At 38.4% G+C, this 26,575-nt stretch overlaps 1 protein-coding gene across 4 annotated transcripts in view; it reads left to right on the forward strand.

Annotated features, from left to right (window-relative positions):
* The window catches only part of Foxo (forkhead box, sub-group O), a 158,766-nt gene that overhangs the window by 46,418 nt on the left and 85,773 nt on the right, over positions 1–26,575 (forward strand). The gene's annotated exons all lie outside the window — the stretch shown is intronic.

The following is a 26,575-nucleotide window of genomic DNA, read 5'->3' on the forward strand; positions in this document are numbered from 1 at the left end:
AAAATGTACAAGAAACAGAAATAAAATAAACATTTTGATTTTATCGAATGCTAATGGATGCTATCTAATATTTATTTAACACGAGCCTTTTCTAATCGTCCGTCGCAGATCGCGATCGCGTCCAATGCGTCAAATGCCTGTATCAAGATCGGATTTCTTTTCTGCGACGATCGGCGATGAACAACGCGCGCGTACACGCGCACCCGCTCACCTCCGCTCGCGTCCGGGGGCGCATGTGCAACCGTGCTGCAAGTGCAACGATACGCTCTCGAGCGCGATGCAGACGCAGGAGAGGTTGACGTCACCCATCGCGGACGATTGGAGGCTGCACAGTGGTTCTCCGTTTTGTTGATATCCCCGTGCACCGACGGCCGCGGCGCGGCGGCAGGAACGCGTAGAATGGGTTCATGCAAGTCGTTAGACGGGGCAGCGTCATTACGCGTGTTTTAATCGAGTAAACACGCGGTGTTACGCGAGTCTCGCATTGTTTACGTCATTGGTTCAATTTGCCACGATAATTGTGAGCGCGTATATTCGGGGCGTCCCGCTTCGTAACCCGTGTTATTTTTTTACGGAGGTATCCTCTACAATTATTAAAGCAAAACATCTTCCCGCGGCGAAAATATCGAGGCAGGTGATTGCTCGTCGCGATTCGCCCAAGTAAAGTTTTACGTACCAAGTTGTCAATGCTGAACAATTTTTTTTCGCATTAAGCTGTAGAAAAACTGACTCGAATATATTCAAGTAGATAAGTGATTGAAATCTGAAGAGATTTATTTTTCAGTGAATATCGAGGAGAAAAAAGTCAGATGTGTTAAATCTTAATAAACACCATTCGCAGAAATCCGGAAAGCAATCTCGTAAAAAAAAAAGCAGCGCGACTCGTTTATACTTAGTGTCAAAGCTCACGGGAATTTTCCCGCGCGGCTCGTTTGCATGCTCGCATACCTTTGTAACGTTGCGTCCGCAGAATTTCGAGGACGTCTCTGCGCGCGCCTCGCTTATGTCTGAGACACGGGATGGATCGTTTCTAAAGAAGCGCGTCAAGCGCGTAGCAGCCTCGGCACTCGTTATTTAAACGCCGGCGCGCACGAGGGTCTTATGCTAATAACGGGCGATAATTAATTCATCCTATACGACACGAGATCATTTGTTCTTTCGCGGAAGCTCCGGCGTACGATCACGAATGCCTGGCATTACGGAGCAGTAGTGTGTGCCGCGCGGCTGGAAGTCGTTGCATATATTTTAATAAATCGCGAATATCGTGCGATCGCGATTTTATCGGTGCAATCGTGCATTATGTTTGAGTTGCAAATATGCGAGCTACAGCTTATTGGTTTATTTGATACCCGCAGCTGCGGCCTCGCCAGCGACACGCTGTCGTATTGAGATCATATGCCCATTTCTGACGTCTACAGATCCTTCGATCCCTAAATCTCAATGTTAAATTGTTGAATCTTTTGGGAATGTTAAATCTCCGGAAGTATAAATTTCCGAAATTTTTGATTGTTATAATTCTCAAATAAATTAATCAGATCCTCAGAACTTTAAGATCTTTAAATAAAGATCTTTATAGACATCTTCGTCATCGGATCTTTAAATTCCTAGAATATTAGATCATCATCTCTGTCGTATAATTATAATTTTATTATCTTAACAAGCAATAAAAAAGTAAGTTAAAAAAATAATAAAAAATTCGCCTCATTGTCTCATAACTGGGTTTGCGAAGCATTAACTCGGGATCGAGTTGTCCCCGGTGGAAATATCTGATAATACGCGGTGTCCTCGATTTAATAGCATTTTTGATTCACATGATCTGGATCGCTGAGTGATAACTGTAGTTAAGGCCAATTTTGCACGAGGTCACGTTTCAATCGGTATACGCATTTGCATTCGAGATGGATTCTGAATTAAAATGCTTAGCAAATGCTCTTTATGCACATAGCGAATACTGTTTTGTAATTAAACACGAGTCGTAAAAAAATTGAATTCTTATTGCGCTCGAACTGATCGCGATGCAGATTCGTGCGAGTCGCGCGTTGCTTTATGCTAAACTGATTAATGACCACCGTTTGAGGTTTATGCGAGCGTGCTTTTGCTTCGTCCCGAATGCAGCTTTTAAAGTCTTCCCGTTTTCAGGAAACCCGTTTGACGCCTTTGATCTTGCGACTTTAATGCCCACCCGTTAGCCTCGAATTCTCGAAGACGGAATGTGAATGAAGAGTCGGCCGGCCAGCCAGCCAGTCAGCGAGACTGCGACTCTGACTTGTTAATATTCCGTCTGGCTCGGAGCGCGACCATGCAGTGTTCTTTTTAAAGATGTGATACCCGTGTCCTCCGCCGATGTTATACTGTTTAAAGGATATAAATATTGCATAAATCGTAAACGTGCAGGCGCGTTTCCCCGTGCTTTTTCCCCGTTTTTTCGCTTCGCAATTTTGATGCGTTTTGCTTCGACGGAATGCGGTTTGAAGATGCGAACGAAATGACTGGCGAGCCGTTCTTTATCGCGTCACATCGCGTCATATCGTGTGGATAGAACGATTATTCCATATTTTCGATGACACCCCGACACTCGTCAATAGTGGCAGAAGGCCAATCTGCGCGATGAGAGTTGAGAGTTGGGAGTTGAGAATCCGAAAGAGAAAGAGAGCTGAAACTTTGAGAGTTCGAGATAACAAGTTAAAAGTAGAAAGTAATAAAGTGCGAGATGAGAGCTGAGTTTATTAAGTACGTTCTAAATTATGTTGTTAGAATATTAAAATATATACGATATATGGAAGAATTTAATGCAAGATGACGGAAAACGAAAATAATCAACTTTTATTGTTGTGTTATTGTCAGAAAAATTATTTTATTATGAAATAATGAAATAGAAACGATTTATATATAGCGTATATTAATTTATGCTAAATTCGTCATAAATTTAGTAAATAAAATTAATAGATGTCATTAACTTAATGAATAAATTATTTTGCGTGATATCTGCTTCGATATTTCGGTGATACTGCACTATTATATGACTATTACGTGACTATTAATGTCGATTATGATCGGAATTTCTTAAAAAGCGTTATCGTTCCTCTTTGTAACGTGACAAAGCTTCGTATAATGTGCTGTAGTGTGAACCTTCACACATAAGGGTCGCAGCCTGCGTGAATAAACTTGCACTTTGATTCGCTTGAGCTGCGTCAACGAGTATCTTCGATGATGTATTTTACACTATCGTTATAGGAAGGCGATAGAGTAAAAGAAATCATTATTAACGAAGAAAAGTGTACTGTGCTAACTTGCGTATCCAAGGTTCCAGAGGAATCAGAAAATGACTCAACACGGACTTTGATTTGTGTACCCTGAATTTATTACATTGCCAAGGATTTATCCGATCGACATTTTTGCATTAATATTGCAACAATATATGAGCGATATTAGTGCCGTTATAATATATGCAAGAGAGGGAACAATCAGAAAAAATATGTACCTCTTCATTTTCTCAAGTTAATTCTGATTTATGAGAACTTTATATATTATAAATATGTTATATACGCGGTATTTTTAATACACATATTGCATTATAATGTATTAGTAGTAGTAATAATGTTCAAGATAGAATGTTTTTAAAAATAACATTTTCAGTTTTTCGCTCCTATAAAGATGAATGCTCTCTTATATATTTTTATCTTCGTATCATATTTTTAATCCATCGTATTTAAGTATTTTATTGGTCAGTAAAATTCAATTCAAAAGTAACAGAGAAATTTTAGATAAAATCTGTTCCAATTTTATTGTTTCCGTTTATTTATTCCGCAATTTAAATAATCTCTAAAATTTGTGAAAATAACACACTGGAAAGACATATATATTTTTAGCATCAAGAGTTCTGTTAATCGGTCAGTTTCGTGCACATTATAATTAATCAATCAAGTTAAGGTTTATGAGAAATATATCTCAGATGACAAGGGCAAATTTATCAAAAATGTATTGAAAACGCGTGGGGACACGTTCAATGGCTTCAATTATAATATTTCATAGATCCGCGTGATTAATGGCATATTTTTCGCCATCATTGTTGCGATATTTATCGAGTCTATTTTCCGCGAGCGCGGTGCACAGCTGGATAAAAAAGAAAGGTCATTATATGCACGCGCAAAATGAGTACCTTGATTTCTAGATGCGTTAATTTCCCCGGAGATCCCATCGCCCAGAACTCGCGAGCGCGTCCGCGCATTGGCGCGTGTATGCAACTCGTTTAAAAACTAGGACGGTTTTTTTTTTGTTCCTTTTTTTCCCCTTTTTATCAATATTCGCCGGTGATCGACTTTTTCTTCGCGTGTATTGAGGCGGGTGTTGCATCGCTTTTTAAATCGACGTAATTATCTGGCGGCGCGCCAATATTTTCGCACAATGTACGAAATTATAGTCTCGATTTCTTGCACATACATGCCGCGTAATTAAAACCCCCCGAACACACGCCGCCGCTGCCGGGCGAATTAGTTTTACATCAAAATCCATGTAAGCCGGTACTGCGCGTTTAAATTTTTCATTCGTAAGGGATCTACGCATGAAGAGAGCCATCGATCCGATAATTTATCAAACTCTATGGAATATTATATGACGTCCTGTATTCAACGGAGACTCTTATTTTTTTTTACTTAAATGTTCGAATGTTATTTAATTATAATCTATGCAAAATTGGAATATTTTGTTGGTGATTAGTCATAATCACAAGTTATTTTTTATATTTCTATCTGCATAAATGTAATTTCGAATATGTGTAATTTGTAATACGAAATCTCTCTCTCTCTCTCTCTCTCTCTTTCTGACACAGATTAATTTCATAGATCATTAAAAATAGTAAGAATATAAATAATCTTATTTCTTAAAATGTGCAAATAAAAATTAATTTAAACAGAATTAATAAAAAAGTGAAACAAGAGATTAATCTGCAGCTCATAATAATTTACCTATTTATTAATCTCGTTGGATAATCGAAAATGATCAGGTTTTGATTGATTACATAAAACAGCACGCTGATTATGCAAGATTTCAAGGCAATGTTTGCAGCGGATCTTGGTAGACAAATCACGGGCCGAGTTAAGGCTAAAACCGCGCAGTTCAACGGCAAAGTCTTGCTGCATCGGACGTAATGAGAGACCTCGGTGGAAAATTACGTCGACACCGAGCGCGTCTTCGTTTACCGCGTGCCATCCAAGTTAATCGTCTAATCGTCGCGGCACGGCGAGATACAGCGCGGTTATCGATTCGCTCTCCTGTCGGATAGACAGCCAAATCGTGAAAGTCGTAAGTAAGTGAGACTCTCGACGTCAGAGCCGAGCATCATGTGTGCCGCCACTGCCGCCGCCGTTGCCGCCGCCGCGGGCGTATAATCGCGATTATGTCCGGGCGCATGACCTATGCCAACCTTCGAATTCGCGAAGGTGAGAACTCCCCGAGCGACACGTGTAAAACGCTGCCGCGCCAGACAGCACTCCGCAATCCGCAGCCGTGAGAGAAAGAAGCTAGCGACTCGGTAAATAGGCACTTTTTTGCGAGAATGTTTTATGTGGGTATTCATGCGTCGGCGAGACGCTCGCATTTACTTATCAGAATGGATTCTTTTTATCGGCATGGCGTTTTGCGAGTTTTATGCGACAACTATTCGGTAGTCTAGACGATCGCGCGATCGAAATTAATAGAGAAGAAAATGTAATACACGTTTCAGGGACTGCCTTGATCTTTAACATTTCTTGGAGCATGCCGATGCAATCTTAAATCAAGAAGCTATATTGAATTAGAAATTAAACATCATACGTAATCGATATATTCATAATTATGCTCTATATAATTATGTAATATAATACTGCGCTCGTTAAACCGGTGCGATCTTAATTAATCTCATGACCTTATAAGATAATAGCAAGATATGATATGATAACATTATACGTTCATACTTTTGGAAATATATTAAAGATTTTTCGATAAAATAAAAGTATAAAAATCAGGATAGATAAAATCTCGCGGATACTACACGGTAGCATATTTTATTAAAATAACATTGTTAGGAAAATGTATTTAAAAATCCACTTTATTTGAACTCCAGGATGCTCGTCTTCAGAAATATTAAGTTTGATTTTATTCCGAAACGTTGAAGTTTCGTGCATTAATTTTATGAAATAAGAAGAAATATAAGAATAGTATTCGGTAAGAGACGGCGGGTCGCTTTAGTTTATTTCGGCTCATTTTCCGTCATTATGGTCGGATTTGGACCTCCTTCATTTATCCAGAAGCACTAATGGATTCGTTAAAATTTTGATGGCGCGCGGACTATATTTATGACACGTCAGACCGTCAGGGATACGACTCCAAAATTACATTCGCAAATGCCATCGCTGCCGGCGAGAAGTAATGCAGACGTCGGGAATCGATATAATTCGTTATGCGACTGACTTTATTTTTGCCCAACCAATTTACCGTAAATGAAACGCGTATCATCGATTCATCGAACTCGAGGCACCAGACGGAATCATTCTTTCATATAAAAAAATTACGCCAGTGAGAAATTTTAAGCGCGCCGCTAGATTTTTTTTCCCCTCGAATTTAAAATTCGTTTCATTGTCTGCGTTAATTCTTCGCTAATTTGATTAATCGACTCGGTGAAGACTTTGTTAATGAGATCATGTCATCCCTAATAGCGCTATTTCGAGGTTCGTTTTATAATTGTATTCGGAGGATATAATCGGCGCGGAATGGACAGAACAGGATTTTCAAAGATAGGATAACTCGACGCGAGTGTCTCGTAATAAGATTGATCGGGCATTAATTCGGGATAGCAAGGCTAACGGTTAAAGCTCGGCGCGGCGTGCCACCGACGCCGACGCGACGCGATGTCATCCGCGATCGGCGATTATTGCACTACCAAAAATGCGCCAAGCCAATCGCCTTATCGGCTGGATCGTCTGGGATTCGATTAAGATTCGTTCACAACGAGACGATGTGTTTCTTGTTTCTTACCATGTATAACAATAATTTGATGGTCTCAAAGAGATTGTAAAGCCGAAAGATTAAATCTATGTAAATTTCTATATCAGAAGTTACATGAAACTAACATAATTACTTCGTATACACATAACAAAAGTTAATCAATTCTATTCGGGATGTTTTATAAATAACATCGTCAGAGAGAAAAGGTTAGATTAGCTCTATACATTCTCTAACAAATTAAAATTATAATCAATATAATTTATCCGATTTGATCTTAATATCCAATAGTGATCATTGGTCTCAAAGAACTCGCGCATTTAACATGGATCTTAAAAGACGGCTGTTGTGAATGGACCTTGTAACGGGTGAATTTTCAGCACGCGTGCTCGCTCGCTCGCTCGCTTGCTCGCTCACGCGCACGCGTGAAGAGGAAGGCGCCTTTTCGCTCTCCCACGTGCATATAGATAAAACGGGCAACTCGTTGTCCGAGGTCGGTGCTCAAGGTTGCCGGTGACGTCACTGGTCCTCTTCCTCGAGCCCCCTCGCTCCTCGCACCACCACTATCTTCCTCGGTAGAGCGTTCGTTCCACGCTCGGCGGCTCCTCCGCCACCTTCTAATATGACGACTTAGCGTTTACATCCGCGACACGAGGCAGACATCTAACCTAGCCACCTACCGTCGTCTGACCTGTTCTGTCTTATTCTCCTTTTGCTTCTTCTCTTCCTCCTCCTCTTCTTCTTCTTCTTCGTCTTCTTCTTCTTCTTGTTCCTTCTTCTCCTCCTTCTCATTATAGCTCGCGCGATTGCGCAGCACACGTGACGCGCGCGTGAATCAAACCTCGCTTCGTCTTGTATCAGCCGACGATCCGGCTGTTTTTATTGCTAGGGCAAGGTGTGGTGAACGCGGTAGCACCTGCTGTATACTGAAGAGGAATGCCTCTTCCTTTTCCCTTTCTAGTCCCATTAGGTTAATGAGCTCGGCGGAGTGCCTACCAGGTTTGCATATATTTGTCTTATCGCGGCTATAGGTTTAACGACAGCTTGACGCATTCTTTGATAAGCGCGCATTTTATGAAATGGATCTTTATTTAAATTATTATCCGATGTAATTTTATAGATTTTTAATTGACTTGCATTTTTATGAATTGTTTCTACATATAAACATTAAATCAAGTCTCAATTACCTTTAATTAGGTATATCTCAATTATCTACTGCATTCTTTCCTATATATTTAATTATCAAAATATTTTTTCTAACATATATATATATATATATCTTTTCAAATTACTACTGATATGACGTAATATATTAATCTGCACACTGAGAAAAAAGGGAAACTTAAACGAATGTACTTTAAATCGTTCTTTTTAAAGATGTGATTCATTCGGTTATGACGTTGTGTATTATGTTAATAAATTAAAATAATAAATTTTTGAGATACCAGGAAAATATAAAAATAGTATCCACTAAGGCGCCATCACATAGACGCCAAGTCAGAGATCCAGTTTATTTCGGATCATTTTCGATCGTCATCGTCAGATTTGGACGTTCGTTGCTCATTTAGAAGCACCAACCACTTCGCGTTGTAATCTTAATCATGTGGATGTACATCATAGACGTACAAGGAAAAGATGTTCGCCTCAAAACCAAGATAATTGGATCATAAAACTTCAACGTTTTCAAAAGAATTATATTTGATGCATTGTAAAAGTTTTTAATGCACTCTTAATGTACTGTTATGGCAAGTATACAGAAGTTAAGATCTATTAAACTCTTTTGGAGATGGCTTAAAAAATGTTGAGTAAAGTCGAGTAAAAATTAATAATCGATTAGGAAAATTAACCCTTAAATGCACAACTTTTTGTAGTAATATTCTGAATATTTTTTAAAATAAATAATGACCTTCTCTGAGCCTTCCCATTCAGAAGAGAAAGAAGAGCCAGAGAAGGTCTTCTACTGATATGTAAAGTCAAGCGTTTTCAGTTCGAACTTCATAAAAGAGATCGAAGCATCGAAAAGTCGCTTTACATATGCAAAGCTGCGCGCTTAAGAGTTAATAATAGAAGGGAATTTAAAGAAATCTTGTCTTGAAGATAAAATCTAACTTGATACAACAAGAATACACAGTTTTTGAAGTATTTATTTACTAAGTTACTCTTATAATTGTTATAATTTGACTTTATCGTTTACTTTGGCTTTAGTAAATATATGACGATACACTTTCAAGTACTTGGAATACTTCTCCAGCAATTTCACATGATTTTTATTGTATATTTTCAGTCTTCACCATTTTCTCCTTAAAAACACGCAAGACAAGGAGTACATTTAAAAGATTCAGCTTTTAGATTGATACCTAATAAGCGTTATTTAACAATTCATACACTAAAGTTAATCTGATTGATTCATCTAGATGATATCTTAACTTAGCTATAATCCAATCTTGCACTTTGCAAATTCGCGAAATTTACGTACAAGCGCGACCGAGAGAATCGCTGCTTTCTCTCCTCGAGTGGAATCGGAATCAACTTTTCCCGTGACCCCTTACACACGTAAACAGTGGTGATCTTGCTAAGATCAAGACCTTGTACGATTGCCGCTAGAGAAAGAAGGAGAAAATATCTGCACGGCTGGCCTCTTCGCGCGCTCTCTTCCCTCCGGTCCTCGGTCTGGCCGGCGTGTCTCTCTTCGCGCGTGCAGTCGGGCCTCGCCGATAAAATTGCAGATAGCGAACGCAGAGGGGAGAGGCGGAGCTCGACATTATTCGTTCTACGTCGCGAGAATGACGCGGCCTTGAGCGATGTTGAGGGAATGCGAAAGCTCGCTCACTCGCTCGCTTGCTCGCTCGCGGGAAGAGAGTCGTTGGCGGCGGCGGCGGCGCCGCGCCGTGGCTGGTTACCAGTCAATTAAGCGCTGGTTAAACTAGGTGCATTTTCGCGCGTGCATCAGCGCCAGCGCGAAATTGAAGTTACATCTCGCTGAAGTTTTCCTTGATAAAAACTCGCTTTCGAAATTGTTAAAGAGCAATCGAAAAGAAGAGTACTCCTTAAAAGAAGGGGATTCTCCTTATTTCCGGAGCGAAACGTCGATAATTTGACGTACAGTTTAAAAAGACACATTTGGTGCGTGCAACGTGATATTTTTTTTATCGGGAATTCAAACGATTTTTTCTTAACAAAAATATTGAGGTCTATTAATAGTTTCTAAGTTACGATTAACTGAACGTAAACTTTTAAACTTTGCTCTTTGGATCGCGGTTTTCTGGTTCTAATTGTAAGTCATAAAATGATTATTAATTGTTTTATTGCGATGCAAGAACGACATTGGTTGTCTCAAGTCCAAATTGTGAAATGCTACTGGAGTTGTATTAAAGACGCACGTCGCGTATTCGAGTTTCAGGTTATGAAACAGCTATTACATATTGACTATCTTATTATATTATTATTAGTTATCCCAGTAAGTAACAGAGTGGCTTGTCATTTTTCTTTCAAGTATGACATTAATCATTCCACCTCCAAGTCGCGGAAGACGATGGGCATTTCAATTCGCATTTATAAAAATGATATTTTAATTTCAAATTGCATCATGATCGTATTATGCTATTCCAATAATTGCGTCAATGTTATAAAAACGCGTTAGATAACTGAATGAGAAAAGTGAAGAAGTCTAACAGCGATGGAGATTAGTGTCTTTCTTTTTTCTATCAATTCCAATTTTTTTTTAAATTATGATAGATGAGGACGTTCAAAACAAAATTAAAAATAAGGAACGACTCGTAGAAGAAAGTATGTTAAATAAGTAAATTCAGCGCAAACAAGTTTTTGTAAATTGTGACGATATTTTAACTTTCATATTTATAATTTAATTTAATATTTCACAAATAGCTTCTTAAACGTGATTCATTGAAGGCCAATAATATGCTAATCTAATCAATATGAATAATACATATAATATATATATTCTTATATGGAACTTTAATGGCCCGTAAAGTTTAGCCTTAGAAAAAATCTATTTTTATTTAAAAAGTCTGAGATACATTTGGGAGACACATGTATATACACGTACCGCAAAATAAGTCTTCTCGCTTGGGGAATCGAAAGGTTAACGGCGGCTATGATTGACGTCGGTCGGCATAACCGGTCCTAAGACCACGCTCGCTCTTTCACTCGCGCCCGCGTGAGCTCCGTTCACGCATAATTTTCCGATCGCCGCGTACTTGCGTACGCAGATACGTGTCATGTGCATATGCACGCCTAGATGCGTGCACGCGTGGGTTTCACGCCAGGCTGCACGGATTCCTTGGGAACGCACGTGTGAGGCCGTCGTCACTGTCGCGCAAAGGTCGTTATCGAGATTGCGGCTTTTGTAACGCAAGTGTAAGTTACGCAATCGCTCGCTCGCTCGCTCGCTCGCTTGCACGATCGCACGATCGATTGGTCGCGCGATCTAGCTCGTTGTCTAACAACGATATATGATATACATATATACATATACGTATATATACATGTATAATGCCTCGTGAAAGAACGATCCTTAATTTTCTGTCGTACTTGCATATATGCACCAAGTGTGCACCGTAGTTCCGAACAAGTATAATGAAGTATATTTATAAAGAATCGGACGATCCTTGACGCAAAGATGGGATAAATCCACATTTTGTAATGATTTCGTGCTGAAATTAAAATGGACTTGACAAATTATGAACTTCACCATCAAATGGCATCTAAAATGGATTACTTCACATAATTTGCGAATCGCGAAATTAAATGCCAAGTGACATTTAATGAAATAAATCTTATAAATTATGGGCTTCCTTTTCCGCATTGAGATCTTCGTTTGAAAACTACTCGTTGGCCACGTAGACGTCGTGGCGTGTTCATTTTTAAACGTCCATAATTTATATCATCATCATCATCATAATTTATATAGGTATGATTAAATTACTTGATAAATATGCAAGCATTTTTTGTGTATTTATATCTAGAGAAACCGATATATCCTCATACGGTTCAAGTCAAGTCTCGTCTTTATGTGTGAGAAATTAAATCATGTATCTTAATCGACGTATTACATCTGATATACGATGTGATTGGTCCGCGAGGTGCAAAAAAGCGCCGGAAGGTTAACAGTTTGCATTGAGTAGTCGTCTTTTTTTTTTGCGCGCGCGATCGTGCCCTTGCCTTCGATCGTTATATAATCAGTTATTGAGAATCTGATATTATCACGTGACAGATAATTACGTGAATATTTTTTGCCATAAAAATGTCATGTCTCTATCAAATTCCTGATTTTATGAAATGACTGCTTCGGTTGTCAATTCCATGTATTAAAAAAAAAAGTGAAATTATGCAATCCATATAATTAAAATGAAGTTATGCGAAAGCACAATTGTCTCCGTTCCTAAAACTTTTTTGTTTCTATTTTAATTTTCGGCATTTATTTTTGCATTACATATTTTTGCTGTATCTTAAGTATCGTAAAATCTGCAAGTTTATGAAAATTTGGATAATCGAGATTAAATTGAACAGTATACAAGGGTATTCTACAAATTTTTTATAGCAGCACAGATCTAATTATTTTAGATATTTTCCCACCCGCGAAAATTCGTGGCGACTCAACATTTTCGCCAAAATTACAGTCCTAAGGTAAGGCGCCAAGTGTATTGCGTGTCATTCAAATAATAGTCAAGTAGACCCCTCTGAAAAGGTATGTTTAATGACGAACCCCGACTCATCTTCGATATAAGCCACCGATTACATCGCTGCTTAATGAATCTCGCGTGAGTTCTCCAACCAATTATTTGAGGAAGGTCTGAAACGGAAGTAACATCAGCGATAAAGACCAGCTCGCGAATACTATTATACTACGACGTGGTACGGCGTTTAAATTGAAAATGCATTAGAGTAACGATTCGTTAGTGCTATTACAAAAAAAAAAGATAAAGTACGTTTGAATTTATGAGTAGAGATACAGATTGCGTTATTCGTTTTACGTCATAGTCATAAATATAAAAAATATATAGTTAATATATTATATGTATGGATATCATTCGTGCCCCAGCTCATAAGTATTTATTATTCAGTTTAATATTATTCATAATTATCACAAAATGTTATTCACTTTTGCTCGTTCTATTTAATTGTTTCGCTTAGCTGTTTTATTTAATAAAATTAAATGCTCGCGTATTGATCGGCGAGAATATCGGTAAGATATGCGTTCGCGTAATGAATCACGCTCGTCCAAATTGATCGAGCACGGCGGCTGCCGTAATATAATAAATGTACTTGCAGACTTGCATTTAAACGTATGGCGATCGCAATATCCATGGCAACGGCATCATCGATCTTTATGGAATTTTTTATAAAGCCACCCTTTATGCGTAGTCACACCGCTCAAGTGCGTTTACGTAATGCGTGTACATGCATATACATGACACGATGCACCCATATGTAGGTGCCTGTGTGCCTGATACGTGTGTATAATATTCCCGGCGTGACGTATTTTTTTTCTGGTTCATAGGAGCATAATACTAAACGCCGAAATGAGAATAACGCCGAGAATTTGTATTCGGATTTGGTCCATTTATAGTAGTCTTGATTCGTGACTGATTAAAAACTAAGGGAAAGAGCGTAAATAATTAAAATTCTGTTCCATTTTATTTCAAGATTGTAAAATTTCTCAACGGAATTTTAAATCTGAAATTTAATTTTTATGTTAGCAATTAAATAGGGGAAAAAATTGATCGAAAACAGAATTCGTAAGAATGTGAAACGTAAAAACGCGTGAAGTTTGAGACACCTTTTATGTAACCGTATGTATGATTGTAAATGCGTAACGTAATACCCGACAATTTCTGCGTTTCATGCTCGCTCGTTACTATCGATACCGGCGCTACTGACGACAGCGTTTCTCAAAAAAATCTTCAACAGGATTTGACGAAAAAAGTTATAAGTGATAATAAATATTATGAATAATATAAACAGGTTATTTCTTAACGAGTATAAAAAAACACGATCTTTCTCAAAACTGAGATAAATAATGTATAAAATTTTTCAATTTATCATATATATAAGTATTTTTACTTTTGCGATTAAGAATGAAAGTATTTTTAAATCTTTTCAGAAAAGAGAATAAAATATATTTGTGAATATATGTTTGTTTCCTATATATTTGTATAACATAATATTTGCATGAAGTATGAAGTTATAATTTAGGTATTAATTTTTAATGGTATTAATATTTTCGTTGATTAAAATCTACACGATGTTTCACGTTTTTGAAACCTGTAGAAAGTATTTTTAAGAAGGAACAAATCGTTCTAAAAAAAAATTTGTATCCAGATCACATTAAAGATGAATCGCTCGCAAATACGCGCATCGTAAAATTTGTGCTTTTGAATATCTATATCGTGAATTGAGAAGCACTGGATCACGGCGTGTCCCCGGCTCCTTTCACTTTGAATCTCCTTTTAGTGTATAGGTGGAAACATCTACCGTTACCTATACCTCTTACGCCAGGTATGTGCCCGCGTGCCATAAAAGCGGAGCACGGAGGTATATATGTAAAGATGAGCATCTCTACAACAGGTGCTCAGTTTCCATAGACGCGGAAGTGCGTCGTTTCCCGACGCAATGTGGGGAAAAATTCTCGGCATCTCTATCGCGCGCGATCTTTCGGTCCGGGATTTTTTTTTTCCCCTCTGAGACGAGATCGAGATCGACGAAAGTAAAAATACCTATAGGGAAATAAACGCGCAACAAACAAAATGACGAAAATTTCAATATTATTGTTTATATTGAAATTATTGCGCACGCGATTATCTTGACCGCGAATTATCTCCCGTATTCTACGAGTATTTATAATTACGTATACACATTTTATGTTTGGAAAATATAATAATGAATTGCTCTTTATTGACTTGTAATTGCATTATTTTTATTTACTGTCGTAAAGTAATACTGATTTAATTAACTTGTATTTATTTAAAATTACACAATTCATAATGCAAATTTTCACAAGGAATTTCAATCGAAAATAAATTAAAGTAAAATAATCATTTTCATAATTTTATCCCTAGAACAAAATTTCTTTTGTCGACTTTCTGTTTTGAGATATTTAAAAAATGTAATGTTATCTTTTTGACTGTCCGGAAATGTTCTCGACGTGCTTCGTGTCAGATCCGAGCTAGTCTCGAGTTTGCATGCGTTCTCACATTCCTTTCGGTGTTCCCATTATATCTGTTAATTCCGTTCTTTTTTTTTTCGGACGAAATTTCCGCGGTATTTTACACGCCCGATATCGAACATCCGCGGTGTTTATTCCCTATCGTGAATGAAAAAACATCTGGAATAAGAATGTTGCGTGTAAGCGTTTATTAATAAATAAATAAATAAATAAATAAATAAATAAATAAAGTAGTATTGCCGCAATTTTATTTGAATTTTATCCGTTTTTATTTTTCGCGGAAAATACGGGGGAAAAAATGGCCGCTTATCAGAAATCAAATATGCGATGCACTTTGGTAGGCGCATCAGCGATGCGTTTCGCTGAATCGATTTGCTTCGATAAATTTCTACGCTGCGCGCATAATTTGATGCGCGTTTCGCTCCGTCATATCCGAAGAGTTATCGTTTTACTGTCCCGTTGCGTTCTACAATCTCTTACAGAATTCCGTTTCTTAGAAGCGCTTCGCGTTTAGTCAAATCACACGTTCGCTCGAAACGATTTAATTATTATACACTCCCCGATCAGTAACGATTTTTTGTTTGTTTTCGCTATTTTATTTACGCAGTGAAATAATATAAATATTAACGTATCTTATTAACATATGCGCTTTTTTCGTTATGTATAATTTATTATGCAACGATTTACGAGATGTTCCGACGTTAAAAAAAAATACTTGTTTGAGCATATTATTGCATATTTTTAAGTAAATAAATATATGTGTGGACTTTTGGCAGGTTGACTTGAGATCACATGCCAATGTTAGATGCGACGGGTTAATGAAGTGAGGTAAGAGGGAAGTCGTCGGAGGTTTATATATTTATTAATATGAACAGACACGTAATATATCGCGGACTTCCCCATCTCATTTATATTTTGGATCAAGACGTTTTTCTCTGTGATTTGTGTAATCGCTTCCGACAACAGGAAGTCTCGAAAGCAACAGAATGTCTTACTCAGCTCCGTTTCAGCGACAACTTAGCATCACGCAGCACCCAAGCCATCGCTGTTATTACGGTCACTATCAGCTCGCTTCTGCGTAGCGCATTCCTCATGGAGCGTATACGTGGACCGAGAGCCAGGCATTTAATACTATTTATCTCGGCTGGGACGTGCCGCGGGCGTACGAACGTGCGATTATGCGGAAGGCATCGACGACAATGACGTATGATTCTTTCCGTCGTCACGCGCGCGGGGGTTTCGGCTCGGGTATCCTTTCGCGACCGCGGCGGTGCCCGCACCCTGACGAAATCGTCACTCGACGATAGTCGTTATGACGCAGCCGTCGTTAGTCCGCTATCGATGTCCATTGTCGAGACCGAGCATTGTGGCCGCACCGCATCTGCCTGTCGATTGCGACACGCGCGCGTTGCGTCTTATCCCGCGACACGATGACGGACCGAACGCAACCGGGCGTTTTGCACGCATTCGGCTCGCCCCGCACCCTCTCCCGCCTTTATTAAACGACCGCCGCCACCCCCCCCACTTTTACCCCGTTGACGGCACACGGGCAAATCCCGGAGGCAGCTGGCCACTCACGGAAAGCGGTTTTATACGAATTTCGGGAAATGCGGCGGAAAGGGTTACTGCATATCGGGAAGAAGCGTAAAGTCGACAGATGTCGGGGTCGAGACGCATCGATTAAGCGCGGAGGCTGGGATGACGTACATACCGGGTGATTCGCACTGAATTCTATAATGTTGTATCTTATAAGATGCGGAATTGAATGGAAGTTATGCGCTTCCAAAATAATATTTCTTAAAATAATAATTTATATATATAAGAATGCAATGAGAGAAGAGAAATTATTTTCCGTAAGATTTCTCATGATCTTCTCGTAATTTATGATATTTCAAAATACAGAAATAGTAAACAGTTTTGAAGATTTATTCTTTCGTGATTGAATTTCGTTCGATTGAATTCATCAGAAGAGTATATTCGGATCTTCGAATTTACTTAAGAGTAAAAGATATCCATGCACTATCTCAGATTAAGTTGTCTCTACAATTCTACATACGTTTTTCTGTACAGCGTTTGAAATTTTTAGCACACAGATCTTCTTTCAAAATTCTTTAATGCGTCACGATTGACGTGCGCTGAAAAGAGCCGCTGTCGGCGGAGATGATCTCGAGCCGCGCCACCGTGTATACGCGTTTTTCTCGTGGCCGCTTTCACGCGGCGCGGCCCACCCTTTCTCTGCCTTTCCTGCGGAAACGTTTCTGCCGTGCGACCGCGGAGCACGCTTCGGGGGTCCGGCCGCGCGATGAATGGCCGGGATTTTTGCATAAAGGACGCGTACGGCCCGGTGCGGTGGTGCAGGGCGCGCTGCAGTACGCGTCAGTTTCGGAATTAATCCGAACAGCCGCTCTCACGTTCCGTCGAGCGTGGGAGAAATCGGGACGACCGATCATCTTTCGCCTCGACGATGACAATCGGGGATCTCGTTCGAAATTCGCGAGTCACGTAACGTGAAATACCGAGAAGGGCCGAATGAGCGAGAGCTGTAGATTTCGGGCAGATTTTACCTTACAAATTTGGGAAAAGCGTCGCGACATTTTTTGTAATTGCTTGGCATTTGATACGATTTCTTTGATAACGCACACTTAAATTAATATACATTATATTCTATCTTATTAAATTACTATTGTATCGCACTCTATATTTTTGCGAAGAGACCTTACGTTTTTTGTAAGGTTTCTGTTGACGTTATAATGATTAAAAAAAAAATAATTATTGGAATATACGAATTAATATTGAGCCACGATCGAGCGTTCACGCTCTTTCCAACGTTTCTATCGCGATTATCTAGTCGAGCGGCGAAACGTATGTACAATAATATTCGCGCAAATTGAACCGGTTCGGTTTTGCCATACTTTATCGAGGTTGCCGGCGTGTGTTCCTATTAAAATTTAGCGGCCGAGTAACAGGCATAGCTTGCGCCGTATAACCTCGAAATAGTTCGTTTATATGCAAATACAATGGGTGATACAACGGCGAGCGAGTGATACGCCAGAATGGTTTGCGCAAACCCGCATGATAGTATACAAATGATAAAATTGCATCAACCATAATAATCGCGCATGCGCTCGTATAATATTCACTGCCATAAGTGCTCGATCATCATCACTTTTTGTTCACCTCGGACTGGTTAATATCGACGTTTACGCCTCGCATGATCGTGTCACGCGGCACTAAATTCGCGTTGTATTTACTCCGCTGCATTTACTCCGCGCTACTCGTGGAGAAAGAGAGAGAAGAGTTCGCGAAGCCGCGCTTCTTTCTCTCTCTCTCTCCCTCTCTCTACATCGCCTCACACGGCGAGCAGTTCTCGATGAATCTCTCGACAAACAAATTTGAAAGTCGCGAAATTTATTGGCACAAACGCGGACTCTTATCTCTATCGCAGAGATGCGAGCGGCGAGTGATAAGACAATTATAATTTTGATAGCACGGATTGTAAGGTATCGCGGTACGTGCCGTGCCACTCCCGCGGACTTTCGTCACTCGAGAGTCTCGTCAATCTTTTCGGTTCTTTTCCCTTTAAAAATGTGTCTTCGGAATTTTAATCTTGAGAAATTAATAATGAGATGGAAAACGTTTTGAAACATAGAAACGTGTTTTCTATCTCAAAGTATTGCATTTTTTTTGCCTCGTTGAGATGAATATTTTTCATGAGATGAATATTTCTTCAGGAGTTTGTGTTTCCGTGTCTTTTATTCCTATTAAATCTTTTGCTTTTTTTTTTCAAAGCCAAAGCTGGCCAGTGAAAAATTATTCTATCGTGAGATAGAATTCTGAAAAATTATTCTAGGACGGAAATAATTTCTCGAAGACGCGCTGTAGCGTTGCATTGCGCGTTCAAGACCTTATGACCTATACTACGAAAACCGCGCAATTTGTCGCGGGGGTGTTATCGGTGAAGTGCAAAGCGCGAGTTTGCATAGTTTATGTCCGTTTCCGAGCGAAATCAGTGAAAGAGAGAAGGAGAAAGCGAAAGGGGAGGAAAAAAATAGTGTGCCGATAGCACGCGCGTTAACAGCGCGATTCTCGCCATTTGTCATTAAAACACCATCTCTTTCGAGTGCGGTGGTTAATGTTTTAAATCGGAAGATCTAGTCGACCATCGGCCGTCCCGATCTTGCCCAGCTCCTAGTAATTTTTACCGCACCGTGTACGCTAGTGCTGTTGCATTTTTGATGGGATAATTGACTCGCCATATTTATCGCGCACAATATCGCGCGGCATAGTTCGCGTTAACTCTTTCAGTGCCGAAGATTTTATTTACGGAAAAAAATCGGATTTTTTTTTAGAAATAATTCTTTCTGATGCTTTAATAAATATTGGAGAAATTTTTAAAAAATTTGTACAATAGCTAAGTAATGTAATACACTATAGAAATTACGGCAGAATTGTGAGCAGTAATAAAATTAATAAGAGTAAAAGTAATTATATAATATCTTCGATGTATGCGTACATTAAAAATGTAAATAATCCGGTGGAAGGCAAAAAAAATGAAATGTTAGTAAAACTGATAAATTACAAAAATGTATACGTACAATAAACTATATCGTATGAAAAAAACTTTTTCCTACGAAGAAGTTGGCAATTATACAAGCGAATACCGAGTGACTGTAAAATTATGAACGGAAAAACATGGTCGTTTAATGGGGTTGGCAAGAGGGTTAATGACATTGCAACAGATTTTACAGCGGCGGACAGAGGAGGCTCGATCGCGAGCGCGACCGCAAAGACACCAATTAATTCGTTGTAAATGAGAGAATACAATCCTGCATTGCGTTCGAATTTTCGGGATATTAATATCGCGTTTTAATACGCGGCGCACATACAGAGAGCGACGAAGCGCCGCGCCGTTGTGTTGTACAGCGACGATTCGAAGGTTAATATTGTAATATTCATATTTTATGCATATTGCGCGACAGCGGCGGATATTTCTGTGATGTTGTAACGATACCCAGCTCCACGATACATTGCGAAAATCTAGAAATAAAATATTTAACGGCGCAAAATTCATTCGCTTTATATCCAAATCATTTTCGAATAAATTATTGCTAGGATGAGCCTCAATATTATATGTTCACCATTATAAATATATCATAAATATTCTTATTATTTAGTTCTTAAATAACTCAGATATCGCATAGATATGTTTCTAGAGCCGATAGATTTTGTCGTATATGAATAAATTTCGAGTCATTTTACTTAGGAACGCTTTGAGCGATTACCTCTATGGCGTTACCCACATTGTCCCTTTTCTCAAACATTTGGAGAACATAATCGCGCTACGATGAAGCTGTCAGGGCTATTCTTGCCACTTCAGGATTAAGAGAGCTTATGGTAATCGCGGCTCGGCAATCGATCCTCGACGCACCCTTCTTCTCACTCTTCCGAACTCGTTCTCGCCTCTCGCCGTTTCCCGGCTTTGTGCTTGCAGATAATTCGATCGGTTATATCGCTACACGCACACCGTCGCGCCGAGCATATATATCGTTTTATCGCGATAAGTATCGTTCGGAATTTTTCCATCTTCAATGTACATATGCGGGACAAAGGGCGCGAAACCATACATACAAATCAAAATAGGGCCATAGAGATAGAAATCGGAAGAAAAGAAGGAGACATAATTTTCCTCTATTCTTCTGCCATACGTGTATAATTCTAGAATGTGAAATAATCATCAACACTCGGAAATGTGGCCCCAATTTACTTTCTGGCATTTTCCGCGGAATTCGAGCTCACGATTCTTTTCAATTACGAAGAAATTAAGACCGCCGCGAAAGCCGTACGTTATATATAAAAAAAAAAAACATTCTGCATGGACTTTTTTCCTTCCTCTCTTCTTATTAAGAGAGCAGGAATCCTGGAACTTCACCGCTCGAGAGAAGTAGCGGTCGACGAGTAGTGGCGATGCTAATTTTCTTAATTCTATGGTGCTTTGTGTAGGACGGTGAAAATAAAGAAAATATGATCAGGACAGAATTGAATTAGGGCGCACGCGACGGAATTAATACACCCAATCCTGACAATTATTGGGCTTAGATTTGCGAAGTTTCTAAAGAACGGAAGAGTGGCTCCTTCGAAGAAGTGCTCCCCCGAAGATCGTCGACCGCTTTATTAGCATCCTATAACGCACACACGCCCACGAATCGCGCACACTTCCCACGCAATGTGTTCCCACCGTTTACTTCGTTCGCTTCTTTGTTCTTCATCATCATCTTCTTCCTTCTTCTCTTCCTCCTCCTCTCCTTTTCCTGATTCTTTTGGCACGCTTTGTCGAAGAAACGTCCCCACCCGCGGGGAGCCTTTATGCAAATGCGAAGTCTTTATGCACGCCCAGTTTTGAGTTCCTCACTATGCTCCTTTTCTTGCGTCATAATCAAAAATTTTATGGCCCGCCTGTCCGCTCTTTACACGCGTGCACATATGCGCAAACGAAGTTCCTGCCGCGAAACTGCATTGAAAACGCGAGGACAAAACGTATATGGACGCATTCGCTGCACTTTTCGAATGCTAATGGATAATATGAGTCAAATGCACTTTCGAAATGCATAGAATGTTATCACTTGGCAACGACGCATGTTGTAGATAATATTCTAATCTGCGGCGAATCCTATACGCGAATTTTTATGCAATGTGCTTCTATGCAATGCATGCCAGACAACTGGATGATTATAACGTTTATTAAAAGTATATAATATATAATTTTGTTTAAAATTGAAATTTAACTAAATCCTCGCGATTTTTAAAGCTACAGAATTAAGTGTATCGGTAACTATAATTGTAAGCCTCGAATTAACCCTTATGTAAGTGACGAGGTACCAGAGTACTCCGCGGGTAATTAAGGTGTTAAACAACTTTTGTCTTCCCTGTTGGATCAAACTGTCCAAAAATAATGCTAAAATAATATATTCATCGATTTAGAAATGCTCACAAAGTTGCAGCCCTCTAATGCGACTAGAACATAAAAAATTATAGTTTTTTGTCAAAACACAAAAGGTACCTCGTCACTCACATAAGGGTTAAAACATGTTTGCTGTTAAACGAAAATCGATAATTTGATTAAAGAATTTAACTTTTAAGATCAAAATTCCTTAAATAAAAAAATGCAATTTAAAAAAAAATTAAATTCAAAGTTATAAAAAGAATAACTTCCGTAATATAAATTTTATAATAAAAAGTTTGTTTTAAATGTGAATATTTCTCATTTTAATATTATTAATGTATTAATAATTGATTCTATTGTTATCATAACCACCATATTAATTAAAATATTAATTACGTGTAATTATATATATCATGTTATTTTACAAAGTATTATGTGTGTTTTGCAAAGTACCCTAATGTCGGTTTACTTCACATTTTTTACACCGGTAGACTCGGGGAGACGTCTATTTTGGTTATGCACGGCAGACTCGTTAGACTATCACGTTGCGGCAAAAGCGGAGACGAGATGTGGTATAGGCGAGTTCGGCACGGCAGAGTAGAGTTAAGAAGATTAGGAGAGTGGTCAGCGAAGCTTCAGCTAACGCCATTACGATTAAGAATGCTTCATTATGTACGAGCTGACCGATTATGGCCGTTGACCGCGCTACAACAGAGCTACCTTGTACCATATTGAGTAGTAGTTCGTTAAACATCGGGGATGAGAGTCTATTATGCAATTAACCCACGTCGAAGAGCACTCTCTCTTCCCTTATTCCTTTTTCGACGACTATATCTGCCGCCCTTTTTTCCGCGTATCCGTTACAGCGCCCATTCGGCACGGGATATTATTATGATATAACATTTCCCTCTCGCTAAGCTTTTCTATATTTTTATAATTATTATATACGTATTTAATGTGTGTATAAGATATCCTATGGTTGACATGAAGTAGATACGCGGCATTAACCAATTTTGTGCGAATTTTGAAGTCGACTTCAATCAGCGGAAATGTTCCAGGCACTTGAGAAAATAGATAATAAAATATCAGGTGTTATAACATTTTAAGTGGACTTTACAAAAGAGAATTTAAAAGTAGTCACTATAATATTGAGATCGATTTGTGAGTTGGATATGCGCAACGAATAGCATTTCTTCTAATCCTGAAATTATTTTCAAAACAAATTTATCGATACAATGATGCGGTGCAACAGATAGGTTCTCTTTAACAGCCGTTCCCTCCAGGCCACTAATTATATTAACACTAATATAAAATCTGTGCTTTATGCGCGTGTCCGCGCGAGTGGAAACATTTTAATTGGTTGACTACCCCCAGGAGAGAGAGAGAGAGAGAGTTGAAAAAGAGAGCGCGCCGCGCCGCTAATTTCTGTCCTCGTCTAATACTTCCTACCGCTCCTTTATAACCTTCTTTTCGTTTCTCATTGCCGTCGGAGGCGAAAAGGTGGAGGAAAGCTCAGTGGCTACCTAGACGAAGAAACAGGTAGGATATCACGATCTGGGCGATGCACCGGAGGAAGGATGCAAACTAGGGGAAAAAGCCCGAATGGAAGACGACGCGAAAGGGGGATGAAGAGACTCACGCGGTGGAAGGGGGAGGGTTGGCGTCACCGCGAGAGACCGATTGCTAATTTGCTGCGTATTACGCGAGGTTTACACTACCCATCCCTCGCTCCTTTCAGCCTTTATGGCTCTCTCTTTCTAATTGCGACCAACTACCTATCTTCATTTCTGCCTGCGCGGAAGAAGCAAGGATAGCTTTCATCGTCTTGTCATCAACCCATATCTATACTTGAACGCGACGACGATTCTGGGATTTCCTTTCTACACTTCCAATACCAAGAGAGCATCGCGTAACTCCATATATTATGAAACGGTAATTTCTCAAATTAAGAACGAGCGATATGAGAAAAATCTTGACAAGGAATTTAAATTTTCAGATGTAATCGGGGATATACTTCGAATATATTTATACGATAATAATTTTTAACAAATATAATTGTTAGCTTTTTTCTTTATAATACAATTGACACAATACGAGTGATATTAATTATACAAAATTATGATTGATTTGCGACAAATTATAAGTAGCAAAATATTATTTTACTACATTATATAATAATGTAATAAATAAAGAAAATTTAAATCTTTATGTTTATGAGTAAGCAAAATTTCACCTTTTATTTATTTTCTATAGTAAAGTTGAACGTAGAATTTTGATTTATCCAATTATTTATTAATTAATGACGACATTTAAAAAGATATTGCCACCAGAGAAAAAATCAGAGACACCAAGTTTCTAAAATATCCTGACAAAATATTTCCGTAACACCTTGTATATCCAGTGTGAACATTCGCGACGAGTGCATGAATCGACATGATAAAGAACGCGACGTTACGAGGATGCATCCGGTGTATGCTTCGAGAACGTGAGGTGAAACGCTGATTGAGAGGCGCTGCCTAGCAACTGGTGTCCTCGCAATCTTTTTCCCTCTCTCCCCAGTCTCTCTCTCTCTCTCTCTCTCTCTCTCTCTCTCTCTCTTTCTTCGCATCTACCTATCTATCTATATATATCTCTCTCTATCTTTCTGTCCCGTTGCAACCCCCTTCTGGATGCCGTTCATCCCCTTGCTCCGCAGTCCCGACGTCACCGTTTCCATTTCCGTGAAAGCGAACGACGCACCCGGATACACCTTCCTCCTTTACGCGCAAACGACACGAATTCTCGGATAGGATAAACGATACCCTTATTGACGATTTAGATGGTATTTATAGTAAAATGATTGATACGTAATCCATTAGACATAATACATTAACATGTGATTGAAACATCTGACACTTTTGCATCATTATACTAGTGAATAACTCGAATTTATTCTTGTTTGTGATATATTCTCTACATGATTGTTGTTTCAAATATGATTATATTATATTATAAATTAATACAAATTAACATACAATATAATATAATCATATTTTTTATAAAGTAATATAAGAACAGATTTTGCAAAAATATAAAAAACTTATCTGAATAATTATACACTTATAAATTATATATTAGAGTGATTGATTAATCGAGAGTTGATAATCGTTTGTCCTCTGGTAATATTGTCGCTTAAGCATTTCTTGTTTTATTAATTTGATATAGTATATATTTTCTGCGTGCTGTCGATAGCTTATTCAAAAAGTTCAAAGCATTCGAAGTAAGTTCATCCATTACGCAGTTCATCCATTACGTTATCCGATGCCAATTTTTTTCCGTCGGTATTTACTTTCCCATACTTTTCACCGTACTGATTCAATATTTTTCGACGCAAGCACATGTTTTGCGCACGCCGCGTATGTTCATTTTAATAATTAGATAAAACGCGCGAATTAAAAGTAATTAAAATGGATCCCGGCGAACATGGCCGCGCATTCGACAGAGATTAATAACGATTGATGCTACACTTGTAATCATAATTAAGTATGGATGAATCATATCCGCCGCAGGAATGCAATAACGTTTTGTGTAATGGAGATGGCAAAGTTGATTGGAACATATTTGATGGATTTTACGTGCTTCACTGATTGGAGCGGGCTAGGTATGAGCTCGCGCACGAAAATTGTATGTTTCCCTCGTACAATGGGAAGCCGAATTCATAATTCTTCCGATTAATGCGCATTATATCGTCGAAACTCGTCAAAATTCCGAGATGCGAGAGTAAAATATTTAGACTTGAAAGTACGATCGATCGCCGACGATATCAGCGCGACGAGAGCTTCTCAGATATTTATAATAACGTTATTATATGATAGCTCTATTAAATTATACTATAAGCGTGCAGTATTATTTTGCGATATTGAAAATTTTCGATTCATAAACTCCATTAAGAACGTTATTAAGAATTATTTTTGCATTCTACATTGTACATATATATTCCTCGTATTTATTTTAATTTAATTTGTGGGTTACATTCAAGTTTTTTATATATTCAAACTTTTATTTTAATATTTTAAAAATAACATAAATAATTTATTTAAAACATAGTTTTACATTTCTACGAAAAGAATTTATATATTAGTTAGTCTGAGGTAATAATTTTTTGTAAGTTATTAATGAAGAAATATTTTCAAGTACCAGATTTATTTACTAGTCTTATTTTAATAGATAAAATATTAAAAAACCTTCCATTTTTATACGTTCATAAATACGTTTTGTCTATACCTAATAGAGATTAAAATAAATTTTTTGTATTCCGCAAGAATGATTATAATATCAACCTAATATTTCATGATAATTATCACATATTATGTATCTCTCTTTATCTTTGATTATAATAGTCTAACATAATCAAACACATGGGAATTCGTTAAAAAACGTTTGAATGTTCGCCTAATAGAGGAAGAAATTTGCCTCTATAAATTAACATCTAT

Source organism: Temnothorax longispinosus, chromosome 1 (assembly GCF_030848805.1).
Source record: "Temnothorax longispinosus isolate EJ_2023e chromosome 1, Tlon_JGU_v1, whole genome shotgun sequence".
Lineage (NCBI taxonomy): Eukaryota > Metazoa > Arthropoda > Insecta > Hymenoptera > Formicidae > Temnothorax > Temnothorax longispinosus.